General features: G+C 36.2%; 1 protein-coding gene across 1 annotated transcript in view; it reads left to right on the plus strand.

Moving 5' to 3' along the window:
* The window catches only part of Hcn1 (hyperpolarization activated cyclic nucleotide gated potassium channel 1), a 374,094-nt gene that overhangs the window by 35,027 nt on the left and 321,831 nt on the right, over window positions 1-17,236 (plus strand). The gene's annotated exons all lie outside the window — the stretch shown is intronic.

Here is a 17,236-nt window from a genome sequence, read left to right on the forward strand (position 1 = left end):
AGATTAGGTTCGCCTCTGAATATGGCATTGAAAGATTATCGAGATTAGAGTAAGTAGGTTGGCGAGACACACTGTAAGCAGTAGTGTTCTAAGAGCTGGGACCTGGACTGATTAAAAAGGAGAAAGAAATCAGAACAGATCTCATAAATGTTTAGTTTTCATGTTAGGGAGTAAAACTTCATCACCACTATGTGAAAAAAAAATAAGTACAAGAAAAATAATAATCATTGCAACTTGCAAAGAATTGTAAGCATGAAGTTGAAGATAAGAACTGTGCATGTGTGATTACCTTAGATTGATCACTTAATTAATCTTATTGAGATATATTTTTCTATTCTTTATGCTGATCATTGTCTCTCTTGGCATGCTCTATGTCAGCCTTTTTGTTGTTTTTTTTGGATTTGCTTGGAATCTGAGTAGACACGACCCCTGACCATCACTTTGGATCTTCTCTCCTTCTTAGACCTTTCCTATCCCCCTGGAGAACTCATGCTCCTCCAAACTAAAATTTTTAAGTCTATACAATGACTGAGAAATCCACCATCTTGCTCGCTTATCAACTTGAAGATTTAGAATGTTACCCCTCCTATTTTCCTAAGTGTGTGTGTGAAGCATTTAGTTCATTATCACCAAACCTCCTTCCCTCATTTTTTTCTAGCTTCTTTGATATAAGGCCTGATGCTATACTCTTTTGCCCCAAATCACTATCCGCAAATTCAGACATCCTTATATCTTGCCTATGTTCCAAGCAAAAGGATGCTTTGTTTCATCTCTTCTTTCCCCAAACTAGACTTCATACTGGATTTTTAGAAGTTGAATCATTCTTTCTGAGTTTTATATCTGTAAAATAAAAATTTGAGAATATTGCTGGAACTTTATATTTATGAATTTCTACTTGGTAAACTATATTGAGAACTTTTAATGAAAGCATTATTTTTAATGAAGTTGTTTTTTGTTTTTGTATTTTCAAGACAGAGTTTCTCTGTGAAATCACAGAGCTCCACTTTTCTTTGCCTCCCTAGTCCTGGGATTAAAGTTGTGTGCTCCCACAGCCTGACAAAATCTCTATGCTTTTCAACACTAAGATCCTTGTCAATCTAAAATGACACCAATTTCTTTTAAATCTTGATAACTTCACACAAATAAAATGAAAAATCATGGTAAATAAAAACACAAAGCCTCTCTGAAGCCTTGCTTTGATTAAAGATGAGTGAAAAAAACCATGAGATAGATGTGTAACGACACAAATTAAACCATTTATACCAGTTTAAAATTGCCAAAAGTTCTAAGATGACTCAATTCCCATCCACATATTCTATAGACTGAGAGTCATTTTTAATCTTTACTGCAGTTACATGGTTCCAGATGGGTTTTTAAACAAATAATGACTTTTCAATTAGTAGTAGAAAGGAACAAAATAACAAAATTATTATGCCAAAGAATTACTATTTCTGACGCATACATATGATCAAGCAATTTTTAACTTCTTTCTTTTCCAAGGTATCTCCACAAAAGGTTAGTATATTTTTTCTTTTTTCTTTTTCCTTCACATAACTTTTTCTCTGTTGGAAGAACCAGACCCATAGCCTGCTACTTAAAGTTACATGAATCTTAAAACCATATCTTCTCGATATAATTTGAAACATACAAATTTCAAAAAAAACTCTTGCAGAATTTCATACATTTATAGTCATTCTTAATTTTTTTCTCTGTACCTGTGTGAAAACAAGGGCGACTTTGACCTGTTAATTGGAATTCAGTCATCTTCTGGATAGTATCCTATTGTGCTTATATTCCTTTTGAAGCAGATAAAAAAGCTTTTTTAATTTTTATTTTAAGGGAAAGACAAAAGGGAAGCAGGCAAAATCTCTTTCTAAGTACACCTACATGCCAAACCTTACATATATAAATTTTATAGGGATTTAAGTGAATTTGAGTGGGAATTCGTTTGATTTGTTTCTTGTCGACTGAAATTTTCACACTGAACCACCATTTCTGCTTGAAATATGCCTACTGTTTGTGTGAATTGCTTCACAACTAAAGAAACTTAGCCTTCAATTCCTAAATACGTGATGGCAAATGTTACTCTGCCCACACACCCTCGATGTTTGTTAAAGACCTGGAAACATATGCTCCTGCTAGAATCATTTTCTTCCTTGAGACACCCCCTTTCTCTTCTGCAATTGCTAGTGGGTGAAAATCTAAAAGCAGCTCAAGTATGGAATAATATCTTCTGAAATTGCTGCTTTAGATGAAATAATAACCCACAAACTGTATAGAAACGGTATCCCTTTGTCCCTGTAAGTTTCTAAACTGAAACGCTTAATCTTTAATATCATAATCTTTTGTTAAAATTCACGTGTTGCTTTTGGTGCAGGTTGAGAGATAAGGACCCAGTGTCATTCTGCTCCGTGTAGGCATCTAATTTTCCCAACACCGTTTGTTGAAGAGGGTGTCTTTTCTCTAGTGAGCGAGTGTTTTGACATTTTTGTTAAAAAAAATCACATATCTCTAGCTACATGACTTTCTGTCTAGATATTCTATTCTGTTCCATTTATCTACATATTTCTGCTTCATTTTACTTCATTTTAGTATGGTGGCTCTCAACTACAACTTGAAATAATGTGTAATAATATCTTTTTTTTAAAGTAATTTTATTAAATTATAAAAGTTTCCATTTCCGCCCCTCCTCCCACCACCCTCCCACTGGATGAAGAAAATGAAAAAAGACAATAATATCTTAATTTTACTTTTTTTTCCTTCAAAATTCCACTGACACGCAGAACTCTTGTGCTTTGCAAAATCAACACATGGTCAAACTGCCTTCTGGATACTTTGTTTATGACCATAGGTTCATGCTGCTAGTTTCCTGTTTGTAGACGCTTCCCTTTGTAGGCAACGGTAGTAAATGCAGAGACTTATAACTGGTCAAAGTGATGTAGATAAATAACTCTTGGGTGGTCAGTGTTCAGCGGAATTTTGCAACAACTCATTCTGTCTAAGCCTTAGGGGTCATCTCCCAAGAAGGCAGAGAAACTTGAAAGAGTAAGAGAACCGAGAAGATTGTGGTGAACCCACCTTGTGTCTCATTCTTTCAGTGTCCCAAGCCCGCCCCAGGAGGTCTCGTGGTCCTGTGTTTGTGGTGTTGCTGGTCCAAAATGTTCTGATTACATATCAGAACATGTAGGTGTGGCATCTGTCTTAGTATTCTCTCACTGTGATGGGGCACCATGTCCACAACAACTCTTTTATAAAGGAAAGCATTTAATTTGGGGCTTGCTTATAACTTCAGAATTTTAGTTCATCATCCTCATGGTGGGTAGTCTAGTGGTATACAGGCAGACATGGAGGCTTAGTGTTCTCCATTCAGATCCAAAGGCAGCAAATTAAGGACATGAGAGAGAACCTGGGTCTGGCCTGGGGTTTTGAATCCTCCAACTCTATCCCCAATGGTACATTTTCTCTGGTTAGGCCACTCACACTCCAACAAGATCACACCTCCTAATAGTGCCATTCCTTGGTGACCAAACATTCAAATATATGAACCTGTGAGGTTATTCTTCTTCAAACTCCCACAGAATCCATTCTTCTTGGAAACCCTGATCATTTCCTCTGCTATTCCTCACAAATACTTGACCACCTTCCCTTTTTTTGTGCCCCAGAACTGTCCTTTGCATAGACTCATAGTACTTACAGGGTTTCAAAAGGTTAGTCATTCGCTTTCTTTTTCTAGATCAAGTATCTTACTCTACATCATCAGCACAAAACTCTTTTGCAATAATTTTCTAGATATTTTAATATATATGGGTTATTTTCAGTTATTGTTTTACATACATTTCGACATTCATTACACACTTCACTATTTGAGAATTTTCTATATAAATATATGTTTTCATCCAATCTATGCCCAATACCCTTTCTTTAACCGTTACTTTTTCAGTTCCTCTGATAAAACAACACCATTTACAGAATGAAGTACTACACAGCAGAGAAAATTAACGACATCTTGAAATTTGCAGGCAAATGGATGGAGCCAGAAAGCATCATATTGAGTGAGGTAACCAAACCCCAGAAAGACAATTTTCATATGTACTCATTCATAAGTGATTTTTAAACATAAAGCAAGGAAAACCAGCCTACAAATCATAATCCTAGAGAACTTAGACAATAATGAGAACCCTAAGAGAGACATACATGGATCTAATCTACATGAAAAGTAGAAAAGACAAGATCTCCTGAGTAAATTGGGACCATGGGGACCATGGGAGAAGGCTTAAGGGGAGGGGAGAGGAAGGGAAGGAAGCAGAGAAAAATGCATAGCTCAATAAAATCAATTTAAAACAAAACCACCATGGCAAGGCATCATATAGAGGGATATGGTTCCAGAGGTTTATGATGGTGGATTAAAGACATGGTGGCAGGCTCCAAGCTGAAGGTTCACCATAGAACCACAAATACAAAGCAGAAGGAGGGTTCTAAAAATGATGTAACGAATCTTTAAACTCTCAAAGCCTGTTTCCAGTGACATGTTTCCTCTATCAAGGGCACATTTCCTAAGCCTCAACAAACAATTGAGAGAAAGTATCCAAATGTTCAGTAACACAGACAGCATCTAACTTAAACCACTGGACACCCATTCAACTGTAATAATCCCCACATTTTTTCCTCACAACTTCATAAGCGCCCTTTTAATAACTTACTTTATCTTTTTAGTACTGCCTATATGTAAATAAATGTAGTCTCAGGGATCACATCCCTGATGAAAACCTGTTCTTTTTTCTCCAGCAGCTGTCATTGCCATTGCTCCTCAACTATATTTGGAAATCCATTGATCCCTTCCCTATCTATGCAGGAATTTCTGCTTGCTTGATCTTGTATAGGTTATGTTTATGCAGCCCCAGTTACTGTGATTTTACCTATGCAACATCTTCCTATATGCGGCAAATTCTGTTCCCCTGCAGAAATCTACCACTTTTAGTTCTTACCGTCTTTCAGCCACCTCTTTTCTGGTGATCACTGAGGCTTAAAACTTAAGGGTATCTCAGTTAGAACTAGGAGTGCCACCTTATCTCATTCGCTGTATCTTGACCAGTTGTGGGTCTCTGTTTTATTCATCACTTATTGCAAACAGGCATTTTTCTGATGAGTGATAAAAGATGCACTAATCTAATAGTTAGCTAGAAGAAGTTGAGAATCAACTTAATACTTTGCCCATTTTTTTGCAGAAGAATAGTGTTGGGCTCTCACCTAGGGCCTATAAAGTATCACTAATAGTGTTCTGACCCAGTGACCAGTACTAGGTATAAGTTCTATCTTTTGGGGTTAGTTTTAAATATAATTAGAAAGTATTTGGTTACTTCTAAAACATTTGTGCCACTATTGCACCAGTGGCCATATCTTGCTATGTCAGGCACTATTGTTATTAAGAGTTAACAGCTGGTTAGGCTTTTGAATACTTTTCTGCTCCAGAAGTATAAAATAATAGATCATACATTTTTAAAGACCAGGTCTGAGTCTATTTCACATTGAAATGGTAGTGCCAAATCCAGTATATACCACATAAATTTTGACAAATTGGTATTTGTGCAATGAATAGTTATGCAACCACAGAAACTACTCAGTATATAATGTCTTTGCATCTGCTTAATATTAATTACTTACTTTAAACACATGTTCTTACTTTTTTTAAACCCAGAATATCTGTTGTAGTTGTTTTATAAGAATGTCCTAAATTTCGTCTTAGTCTGATCTAAGTACTAATCCACATTTTCTTATTAAAATTGCTTGTTCTTGAGGTCAGGATTTGTGAATATTTTACATACATTACTTTCACTGCTTAGAATACTATTTCCTGTGTTGAAAAAGTGACCATATCTGTTATTATTATAATGTTACCATTTGGATAAATTATTTGGTACTAAGTTTGATTCTTTCCAGAATTTTTCACTTTTTTCTTTTGATTTTGTTTTTAGAAGATCTAAATGATCTTGATCCATGCATTAGCAAGATATCTTTTAATAATAAAGCAGAAATAACCCAGATATCCCTTCTGACACAGAAGACTATCACACAGATTTTTCTGTAGAAGTTGCTTTCTACTAAGTGTGTACAAGAACAGATTATTATTATTTTTTTGATTCACTGGTAATTCACAAGTTACTCCACAAACTTGGAGATTGTTTATTGACCAAAGATGCTTTGATATTTATCACCCTCAACTGGAAAAACCATGTAAAAGTTCTGCAAGACATTAGTGGTTTAACCTGACCAAAAATGATATGGTTTTAAAATTTTTATTTCATTATTTACATGTTTAAGCGTTTTGCCTACATGTATATAAGTGTATCATGTGTGTATAGTGGCCATGGAGAAGAGGATGTAACATCCATGGAACTAAAGATACAAAGGGTTTTTAGTCAATATAAGGGTACTGGGAACAATCCTGGGTATTCTACAAAAACAGCAAGTGCGGTTACTTGCTGAGCCATCTAATATATCCTCTAATATAAGGATTTTTAAAAATATGTATAAAGCAAGAAACACAGGTGGCATTGTTTCTGATTATTGGCAAAAGAAAATAAGTGATCAATTGCCTATTAGCAAAGCCATGGAAGGGTTATGGAAGCTATGAGAGAATCATTCTCTCATGCAAAACTGTCAGATTAAATAACTTTTTGCTATGCATTTAAAATTTAATCCTCTTTTGTATTTATTTCCAAAATTTAACAGTGGTTAGATGAAAGCAAGTAAACCACCATCTGTGACTGGTAGTCATTCAGCCCAGTGGTACAGTGAAAGCACCCTTGCTATCTCTATCACTGGATTACCTCATCAGTAAGGCTACCTAACATCATGTCTCTGGTTCATTCTTATAAACTTATGAAAGTACTCCAATTACTGCAATTCCTAGTGGAGCGAATAGCACTAGGACACATTTTTCTTGAGATGTCATGACCGAGGACAGTATATTTCCTTGTCTTAGAGCAATGAAGTGTTAAGACTCACAAGCAGAGCATCTATTAGGAGGCACACATCTTAAGAAAGCTAGCTCTCCTTCTGCTGGTAGCTATCAATTACCAATGGCTCCTTGGTTAGGGGTGGGACTTTGTGCCTACTCACCCCATGCTGTCATCTTGTTTAGACTGAGCGTCTGTAGGTTTCGTGCATGCTGTATTACCACTGTGAATCCATATGTGAAACAGTCATCTTGATTCTGGAAAGCACTGTTTGTTCTAATTATCTTTTCATCTGATATGGTCACACATCTTAGAGTATATGGTAAATATAGTTATTAGTATCGTTTTTTTTAATGAGGAAATAGAGTTGGGTTGGTATAAAGGGGGTGGATTTGGAAGGAATTGGGGGATGGTTGAGTATAATTAAAATACAGTGTATGAAATTCTCAAATAATTAATAAAAAATCTCAAGTGAAAAATAAACAAAAAACACTCAATGCTCAATAAAAGTAGGTAGACACTAAGGAGTACTTTTAGACTGGGCATTTTGAAGAGTTCTAAATTTAGGCATGAGGAGTGATTTCATTAGCTATTTCTACTCCCTCAAACTTCATAAATTTAACATTTTTTCTTCTTATGACAAATTTGCATGTCATCATGAAGATGGAGGACTGCAGAATTGACAGACTTACTGGACAAAGAGCTTTGCCTCACTCTGTCATTTGATTGAAATAGTAACCTTGCGATTGATGCCATGACTAATAACTAGGAATAAACAGACGCCTGCACTCATTAGACTAACTTTTAGTTACAGTCTTCATTTGAATTGAGTTTGAATATCTTCTTTCTGTTAGCCAAAGATACTGAATGAGAAGCTTAAATATATGTATCATAATTCTACCATTCAAAGATCAATTTAAAAAGACTTAAGTCCAATTACTTTTCAATCAATCATAAAAACAATTGATCATAAGTGTTAAAGAAATGCTTATTGTGATGTGAAAAGACATCTTTAGAGCAGATGTAATTGATTTATAGTCTGAATATTGGAAATTCAGAATTTACTAAGCAATTTAATAGACGATTGATATTTGTTTGGCTTAAAACTATTTTAAAACACTATTTCTTAATGTTTTATTGTTATTCATTCAATTATCATGTACTTCATTTTATGATAATTTATGCACTGTTTAATAAATTTTTCTTGATGTTGGCAACTGAAAGTTCTATAGGAGTTTGAAACAGGCAGGAAATACAAGCTAACTGGTGTGGAAATGGGGGTGGGGAACAATTAGGAGCTTGAATAAACACAGACAGTTTAAGTGAAATCTTCAAATAAACAATTTTGGTTTTAGGGGAAAAGACCTCAGATGACAGTTGTTGAATGATGCCAATGAGAAGGAATCTGAATAGCACAGCTTTCCCAAAATCCAGCTGAGAGTTAAGCATACAGGAAACAAACTTTATGATGCAGAATTGGTACATATTTCAGAAGAAAGGTAGCTCCCTTTTCTTTGTAAGCAACAGGGGCATCTCTTGTATACAAAGATAAAAGGCCAAGGAAATGGAGCCAGTTATGGACTGGGGAAAAATGATTCTGCTAATACAGAAAAATGAGTGAGAATCTATTATAATGTTGAAACTAGAGTCTTGTGAGAACTTTAAGGAAGAGGAGCAGAAGTAGAAGAGTTTAAGTAGCAGAGAATCCACGTGAGAGTGTAGGGAACACTGTCAACCCCTGGTATTGGCAGTCAGCAGGCTCACACACAAGGAAAATTGCCACTATGAGAAAAGGCTGAAACCAGCTGTCTTTTCCCCAATTAGCACAGATTTTTATACTGCCATAGGATTTGAACCTCTTTCTCACCAGTTTGTCTTAATAATTCAGTCACACTTTCATCTAAAACATCATTCACTCTTCTGGTGCTTAATTGTTAAATGGTTAGTTTACTGGAGAACAATGAAATATATTTAAATACTGTCTAAATTAGTTTTATTCTAAATTCAAGCTATGTTTTTCTTCAATTTTTTTTTCATTTAAGAGAGTTAAGCTGGGTATGATGGTGGATGATGATAATTCCATCAAGGAGTTCAAGAACATCCTCCAGTACATAATGACTATCAGCCTAATGTGGCCCATATAAGGCATTATCTCAAAAACATCAAATAAACGATAACAACAAAATAGATCCTGAGAAGAACGAACAAATACAAAATGAAGAAAGAAAGAAATCACAGAAGGAGGAAAGGAAGGAAGGAGGGAAGGAAGGAAGGAAAGAAGGAAAAAAATAAGGAAGAAAGATAGGCATAAGGGCAATATCTTTCTGCTTCAAATCGCTTGGGATTTCTTTGTGCACACCTTTGCTGATATCTTTTATTCTACTGTGCATAGATTATAAATTCATAATAAATTCCCTGTGAGATATTAAAAAATCAGATAAAACACAGAGACAAACCAGAACAATGACAGAAGACAAAAACAGACCCAACTGAGGAAACTCTTTTGTGACACTAAAAGCGAGCATTTTATCTCAGTAGCAATGTTCCCATTGGTGACAGGGAGATCTGGGGACAGATCATATCAGTACTCAGGTGTTCGCTTGGAAGGTACGATGAGGATTCACACTAAGGATCCTATGAAGAGGACCCCGATTTTAGAAATGATAGTATCTTATTTTCCTGAAAGGTATACCACATCACATGCCAATTAATTGGACTTTTGGTAATTGAACAGTTCTAAATAAAACTTAAATCATCATTGTGAGGACTTAATGTGGTTATGAAAGGAAATTCAGCTATAAAATCCCTCTTTGCATATTTATCAAAGTGATTTGATGCAAATGAATGCACAGTTTATGACTGATATCTCAAAGATAAGCTAATTGTTATTTTGAAGATTTTTTTTCTAAGTAAAATGATCCAAACATTCACAGCATCTAGCGTTTTTTTATTCATCCCCCGAAGCAGTATTACTTGTGAGACCACTGACAGCCCCCAGAAGTATCTCACTGTGGCTCCGAATGTGGTACCTAAGTCGCAAGAAGTTATCAAAAGAATTCTACTTGTTTGCTTCTTTAAGGAGTGATTCTCAAGTGGGAGTTGATAGGCTAGAATTATTGCTTCATTTAACTTCAACTATGTAGACATGAAATGGGTACCGTTGTCAGGAATTAAATCTTTTTGATCTCCTTTCAAAGTAACACATATGTACTTCATTTTACAGAAAGGAGAAGAGAACCATTCATTCAGTATTTAGGAATGACATTGTAAAGACATGCACTGTTGATAGCAAATAATGGTAATAACAAATCAATTGAAGGATTTGAATTCCAGATTCCTATCATTAATTTATATCAACCAGAAAGGAAGCCATAAGGACCAGAAGCAGGGGTCTTTAAGGGGTAGTGAAGAATTCTTAGAGTGAAAAGGAGGATTAAATTTTATTTACTTGCTGTAGGCCTTGGAGGGAGTATGTGTGGGTAGAAATGTTGAGCATGGCTGAACTTGAAATTTTTCTTAATATACTATAAATTAATCTATATGATACAGTATTACTTATAACTATGTATGGGAAAAGTGGACTCTACAGGGAAAGAAAATGTCTATAAAATAGTAATTTGACAATGTTGTCATTATTAGTGAGGACTGCATCAATTTAAATAGAAAAACATTGCTTTCAGAATTATCTTACTTTTATTGGTTTTGTTCATTTCCGGTACTAGGTAAAACTACTGTCTATATATTTCTCTGCTCCGCTTACAATACTACTGTTGTCCACTGAGTGCGCTACCTTTGCTGATACTCCACTACCATTTTTGTTATCCATAACTTTATCCATTTCCTTGAGTTAAAGATTTACTCCACACATGCAGCGAGCAGTGACACATCCTAGCCACCATGATGCGTGGTGAGATGGAATCTTACTGAGGTTAACAGAGAGATTATAGGGTAGAAAAGAACTCTCAGAAATACTCACTTTATTGGAGCCTTAGTCCTCTTTTTCTCCAATGTAGCAAGCTCCGATATATGCAAGTTCGGCATATATCATAATATAGAATCCTTCAGAGCAATCCTGAGGGCTAAAGAAGAAAACTAGAATCCAGGCAGTTAAATATCTTGCCCTAAATAATATATCTAGTAGAATTAGAATCTGACCCCTATCTGTTTCAAAGGCAAAATGGAACCTTTTATAAATTATCTCTGGGGCACAGTAGGCAAAAGTAGATAGATTTTATAACATGCCAAGTCAGGAGTCTGATTTTTTGTTTGTGGACATTCTAACTAAGAATATATTCTTTGTCTTTTTGTTTCCTAGAGAACTTCCGCACATATTCTGTTTCGAATAGCTTATTGTCTTTTTTTTTTTTTTTAAGAAAGAGAGTTATTTGAGAAGGAGAAATCCAGTAGAGTGGTTGCCTCTGTCTGAGTGGAGAACGACTAATAGCTGAACAGGCAGAGGGTTTATATGGGACTTCTTAGGGGCAGAGTTATATGCTTAAATGTCCACCTAAAGTATATATTTCTCTCTGAAATTAATGGCTTTTTATCACTTATTATCCTAGATGTGTTTACATTACAGCAAAAATTAATAAAATGCAGGATGTAATTTTAAACTTCAAAGAACTTAAATCTAGAAGTGATCAAGGAACCAAATACAAATAGTCACAAGAGCAAGAATCGAACAGGAAACACTGAAAATATACATTTCTTTGAGAGGTGTTTAAAAAGTCATAATTTGGAAGAAGGAGCAAGGAATGAGCAGAAAATAGAGGACGGTCAAGGAAGTGAATCTATTTATGTATGCACATGCTTGCTGAAACCCATGGAATGCACATCACTAACTAAAAACTTTGAATTTTAAGATATGATTCTGGGTGCTAATAACACACCAATGCAGGCTCATTGTTTCTCACAAATGTTCCTGTTGTGAATGATGCTGGTCATGGAGTTGCCTATTCATAGATAAGGGCAGCCAGTGTATGAGAAACCTCTCTGCCTTCTGGTTATTTCTGCTATGAACATGGAGTTGCAATAAAATGCATTATTATTTTTGATTCTGTTTTGTTCCTTTTTTGTGTTTTGAAGAAGAAGAAATATCACAGAAAACAAATAAATCAATTTTCAAGTGGGATTTGAATGAAGGTAGAATATTCATAGAAGTACAACGAGAACGGAAGACATTATCTCTTGCATAGGTGCATCAGCATGCGTGGTGATAGAGCGTGAGCAAGGACTTTATTGCCTGAGAGAGAAGAGGCTGGAGAAGAGCAGGCTGTGGTACCGAGTGCCTTGACAACCTTCAGATGTTTTGACTTGCTTGAGAGAGTCATTGATGGTTTTGATCCAGGAAATTGCAGTTTGCATAGGTTGCTTTGGCATGGCTGCAGAGGAATATTCTAGAATAGCTAGAAAATCCATTGATAAATTCTAAGCAAGTGATCACATTTCTGAAACAATGGAGATAAGAATAGAAATAAAAAAAATGTTGGAGAGGAGAAACAAGGAATTTAGAGAAAGTAAAGCCTAAGCTCCCAAGAAAAATTGGCAGAGCAAAGCGTTAAAAACTCTTTAACAGGTGGAGAAGAGATTCTCAAGAGGCCAGTTTTGAAGAACCCAGACAATATTACTGAAAATGGCATGTTTTGCCACAGTGTGAAAGCGATGTCTGCATTTTCTGGGACTACATATAGAATGAAACCAGGTTAAGTAAAACTTGCGCTAGTTTTATTTATGACTTTATATACTGTATTTATGACTATAGACTAGAATAGAGTCAATAATAGTTTGCAGGGAAATTGCAAGCGTTCATAGCCCTTGATATTAATACTGAAATAGATACAATGGCTTCAGTAATGCTGATGAAAGGTTATGGGAGGATGACAGATGTTATCACTATAATCATGAAAGGATGACAGCTCCTTTCACGTCTCATGACTAGAAGGAATGAAATATTAGGCTTCCTTTTTGAAAAGAAATCTATCTCAATGACATAATAAAGCCTATGCCTGCATTTCTCAGTTTAGTCCAGATTGATTCCTGCAAAGCTGGATTTCTTTTGGTAAGTAAGGAAGAGTAGCCAGATAGTGACTGAAAGGTACTGTGGACCACGGATTCATGGCTCCCTGCTCTTATGATCTACGTATACAATTCATTTAGTTTTTTTTTTAATCCATTAAATCCTGTATATTTAGTACTAAAGCAACCTACATTTTGTAGGTAAGAAAATTTACGATTAGAGTATTTAAATACTTAGCATCTCCAAATTAAGTAGCTGGTAGAAATTTTTTTTTTCTGGTAGAAATTTTTGAATGAAGACACCTGCAATGCTAATTGTAAGAGGAAACGAATGAATAAAACATTTTTCTTCTAGACTTTAAATTGAAAATGAAAATAATTATTATTTATTATGTATGACTGTTATAATATAGTTATGATTTTATGTAATTATTTCAATTGTTAAAACATCAAAATATCTATTAGTGTTGATTACGTAAGATGCTTTTATGTTAGAATTAATTAGCTGTGGTGCCTGATTGAATATGGAATTGGTTACTAATACAGTTTTAAAGTTTCTGCTTCTCAAAAGTCCATATAGTGGCAAGCCCTCTCACATCAATAATTAACTTAAAAATGCTTCACAGGCATGCCTACATGCTATTATGATGGAGTGATTTTTTCCAATTATGTTCCCCCTTCCCAGATGACTCAAGCCACATTGACTAAAACTATTAGCATAATTGACTCCTCATGGACTTGACTCACCAACAGAATACTATTAAACTATAACCTTTTCTTGTTTTTGTCACCAAGATCTCATCCCAATAACTTCACGATATAAGACGTAAATTTAAATGCCCTGTTAAATGCTTTCTTACTCCATGAAGGAGGAGGACGCAAAACACAGTTACCACCAAGTCAATGAAAAACCAATATCCATCAGTGCAAATCAAGTCCTATATCTTCGAGTGTGGTATTGTGAAATCTCAATCTTCTGCACTCAGCGGGGCTTGGGAAACTCCATCCTTTCACCTCCACCACACACAGTCCACAGAAATTGTCCTGTAGCCTCAAGCTAACCCTGCTGCACACCGGCCATTATGCCTTGTGGTCACCGCACAGCCCTGGAGTCTCCACAGTCTTGGGGTCTCCACTGCAACCGAGGCTTCACCTACAGCATCTCCTGGTCCCTTTTCAAGGACTCCAACCTTGCCTTATGATGGGAAAGCTAGCTTCTTTCCATTATCCCTCCAATGTTTCAGTTTCCATACCATCAAACATAAGTAATTGGAGACTCTTTTTTTGTTGTTGTTTTTACACTGATTTTTATTGAGTTCTACATTTTTCTCTGCTCCCCTCCCTGCCTCTCCCCAGAGACACTTTTACCTTACTAAGTTTGTAATCTTGAAGTGCAGCTTTGACTGCCCTGGGACATAGCTGTGTGCTGACTCTGAGGAAATACCCTCCAGAAGGTTTCACTCAAAGATGCTGGTCTCTTGTCAGTCACAGCTGAGTTTTCAGCCCCAGATAACCAGTATCTACCGTCTAAGTAATGTGATATTTTACTTTCGTGGCTCTGGTTTATTGTTAATTACACCTGATTCTTCAGCTCTAGCTGACCAGAATGACAGTCTTAATTCAACGTGTCACATGAATAGCCCTGTTAGTCCTTGAGGGTTTCTCTAACTTCTTTCTGACACCTCACAATCCAGGCTTCCATTATCGACCTTTCTCCCTGCACTCCTATCTTTCAGACTCCCACTGAACAGCACATTTGGCTATGAGCAGTCAACAGTTTTCCAGCCTAAAGCTTCAAACACTTCCATAAATCTTCCAAAAACAACACACTCAAGTCTGTCACAATAGTCCATTCTCTGGTTCCAATTTCTGTTTTACTTTCTACTGCTGTGGTAAAATGCTGCCCAAAACACGCGTAGAGGAGGAAATGGTTATTTCATTTTACAGTTTACAGTCTATCATGAAGGGGAGTCAAAGACAGGACTTCTTGTCAGGAACTGAAGCCTGGTTTGCTTAGCTTCCTTTCGTATGCAACCCAGGATCAACTATCCTAGGACTGCACCACCCACGGTGGGCTTGACCCTCCCTTATCACTCATTAACCAAGAAAACGCCTACATACTTGGCTATAGGTCTGTCTGATAGAGGTATTTTCTCAGTTGAGGTTTTCTCTTCCTACATGCTGCTAGCTTGTATCCAAGTTTACAAGGAAACTAACCAGTTCAAATACAAAACAAATTATCCTGGTTGACTGAAACTTCTGACAACCATAAAGTTTTATGCTATAAATGTGACAGAATTGCCATTGGAGAATGCCTATCACTAGAATATTGTGTCTTGTTTCCAGAGACTGTTTTATGGTTATATAGTTGTGTTACCTGACTCGTTGTTTTTTCTTTTGTAAGTTCAGGTATACTTGACAACTGTAAGTAATGAGTTGATTGTCATGTTAGTGGTTTAAGAGAACCTTCAAGAAAATAACATTATAGTCAATTCTCATTAAGTTAGGACACTAAAAATAAAGCTCCTATTTTTCTTCCATTTCCCCCTGTATTTTATTTTACATAGCAACCACAGTTTTCCCTCCCTCCTCTCATCCTGTTCCCTCCCCCTACCTTTCTCTACTCCCACCATCATCTCCTCCTCCATCTCTATTCAGATGGAATAAGGTATCCCTTGGGAATCAACAAAGCATGGCATATCAAGTTGAGGCAGTACCTAACTCCTCCCCACTGCATCTAGGCTGAACAAAGCATCCCGCCATAGTGAATAGGTTCCAAAGAGTCAGCTCATGTAATTCTTCACTGCTAGGGACCCCACAAAAGACCAAGCTACACAACTGTCACCTAGGTGCAGAGGGCCTTGGTTTGTCCCATGCCTGATTCCAAGCTGTCCATCCAGAATCCGTGAGCTCACACAAGCTCGGTTCAGCTGTTCCTGTGGATTACCCCCATCATGATCTTGACCCCTCCCCCTTGCTCATATAATTGCTTCTCCCTCTTTTCACAGACTCCTGGATCTCTGCCCAGTGCTGGGCTGTGGATCTGCTTCATTTCTTCCAATTTTAAGGTTAATTGGTATATTAGTTACTTTCCCTGTTGCTGTAAAAAAAAATATGATATGATTTCAGGAGAAAGGCTTTATTTTGGCTCACAGTTTGAGAGTGGTGTCTAAACTGGCAAAGAAGTCTTGGAGGTAGAAACTCCAGGCAGCTGGTCAAAGTATGCCCGTATTCAGAACACACAGGACAATAAATTCTTAGTCGCGCTTTTTTTCTTTTTCATTCAATTGAAAGTCTAGTTCAGGGACTGGTCGCAGTGGGAGTGTCCTTCCACTTTAATTATCCTAATATAGACAGTACCTCAAAAGCATGTCTGGAGTCTAAGCTTGTCTAGGTAACTCCTCAGTCATTTCTGTTGGCAGGTCTATCATGTGATTCCAAGTTCTGTTTACCCACTGAGATTCAATGGCACAGCTTGGGTAGAAATTCTTCAAAATACAGGCAATATTACCATGCCTGTTCAAAACAGTTTGGAATTCAAAAGTTATTTTAGAAGATAGTATGATACATTTCCAATGAAGTGACATAACACTGAAATTTTAACTTAGTTCTTGCTTCAAAAGTAGACACTAATTATTTCCAACTTAAGTCCCAAGTTAGTCTTCTTTTATTTGGAGCCGAGACAAACCTAAACTTAGTATACCAAGTTTGGTATACTTCCAAACTTCAATAAACGTTAGAAACTATACTTGACCAAATTTGTACTCTTAGAAATTAATTATTATCAGGCTAGGTGGTGGTGGCACATGCCTTTAATCCCAGCACTCGGGAGGCAGAGGCAGGTGGACTTCTGGGAGTTTGAGGCCAGCCTGGTCTACAAGAGCTAGTTCCGGGACAGGCACCAAAGCTACAGAGAAACCTTGTCTCAAAAAAAAAAAAGAGATTAATTATTATCAACAAAATTCTTAAAAAACTTAACCTGTTACTGTTTAATCTTTTCCAGGATTGTTAAATTGACCTACAAAGTGTTTCAAAATGTCTCTAAACATTGTAGCAAAGACAAGGTTTAAAGATCGAACTTGTATTCTTGATTTACTTACTTATGATTTTGAAAATGGTTTTTATCTATATTTGACATTAATTATATAGATGACTTATTTTCAGGTCTTTATTAGATTTTTCTGCATTTTATTTACATAATGAATTATATTAACTTTTAGAATACTAATCATAAAGTCCTGCCTTAGTATACATTAGTTTTTCTC

The sequence above is a fragment of the Myodes glareolus genome, chromosome 15 (genome assembly GCF_982192425.1).
Source record: "Myodes glareolus chromosome 15, mMyoGla1.1, whole genome shotgun sequence".
NCBI lineage: Eukaryota > Metazoa > Chordata > Mammalia > Rodentia > Cricetidae > Myodes > Myodes glareolus.